At 40.7% G+C, this 1,058-nt stretch overlaps 1 non-coding gene across 1 annotated transcript; it reads left to right on the plus strand.

Annotated features, from left to right (window-relative positions):
• Positions 1–670: 670 nt before the first annotated feature.
• LOC111762219 (U6 spliceosomal RNA) lies at positions 671–777 on the plus strand. The gene has a single exon (XR_002795387.1). It is a non-coding gene; the product is annotated as a U6 spliceosomal RNA (small nuclear RNA).
• Positions 778–1,058: the final 281 nt, after the last annotated feature.

Below are 1,058 nucleotides of genomic sequence, written 5' to 3' on the forward strand. Positions count from 1 at the left end.
CCAGACAGTGCTCCGTCTAGTGAAGGACGGTGTTCCTAAGCCCACACTTTTTATCTGCATTATGGGAACATTTCCACTTCAAGCCAGATTCCCACATTCAAATTCAAGCTATTTTCCCACAACTCCCATGCTGAGGAATCCTGCTATGTTCTCAATTAGAGAGATAAGAATTGCTCAAGAACATAGGCAGTGCTTAATGAAAGAAAACAGACTAATACGTCAACTCCTTCATATTATTATACATGTAACTATGAGAGAATTGAAAACTTAGTGGTCCCATAGGTTCTGAGGGGAGATGGAGGGCATTTTTAGGGTATTGGAATTGTTCTGCATGATCTTGCAATGATGGATACAGGCCATTTTAAATTGTGTCAAAATCTATAAAAGTGTTTGATGCAAAATGTAAACCATAATGTAAACCACCGACCATGGTTAGTAGCAATGCTTCAATATTTGTACATCAATTGTAACAAATGTACCATCCACATATAAAAGGTTACTAATAGGGGAGAGTGGAAGAGGAGGAGGGGGTAGAGTATAGGGGAATCACCCATATTTTCTATGTGACTTTTCTGTAACCTAAAGCTTCTCTGAAAATAAAGAAAGAAAAAAAAAAAGACACTGGGGGAAAATGCAGAAGAAATTGTCACTGTACATAAAAGGCAATAGAGTGCTCACTTCGGTATCACATATACTAAAATTGGAACGATACAGAGAAGATTAGCATGGCCCCTGCGCAAGGATGACATGCGAATTTGTGAAGCATTCCATATTTTTTTTCAGGACTAGGAGCTGTCCTGGGTGGTGCTGCAGGGACAGTTACCAGACATTGTATGTCCTCCCACGGCCCACTGGGTGGACTGGGGGAGAGTGTAAACTATAATGTGGACCATTGACCATGTGATGCAGCAGTGCTCAGAGATGTCTTTGCCAAGCGCAATGAATATCCCATGATTATGGAGGAGGTTGTTGTCATGGGAGGAGTGGGGTGAGGGGGGTGGGGGTATATGGGGACCTCATATTTTTTTAATGTAACATTAAAAAAAAAGACAAAAAAT

This window comes from Dasypus novemcinctus, chromosome 16 (genome assembly GCF_030445035.2).
Source record: "Dasypus novemcinctus isolate mDasNov1 chromosome 16, mDasNov1.1.hap2, whole genome shotgun sequence".
NCBI lineage: Eukaryota > Metazoa > Chordata > Mammalia > Cingulata > Dasypodidae > Dasypus > Dasypus novemcinctus.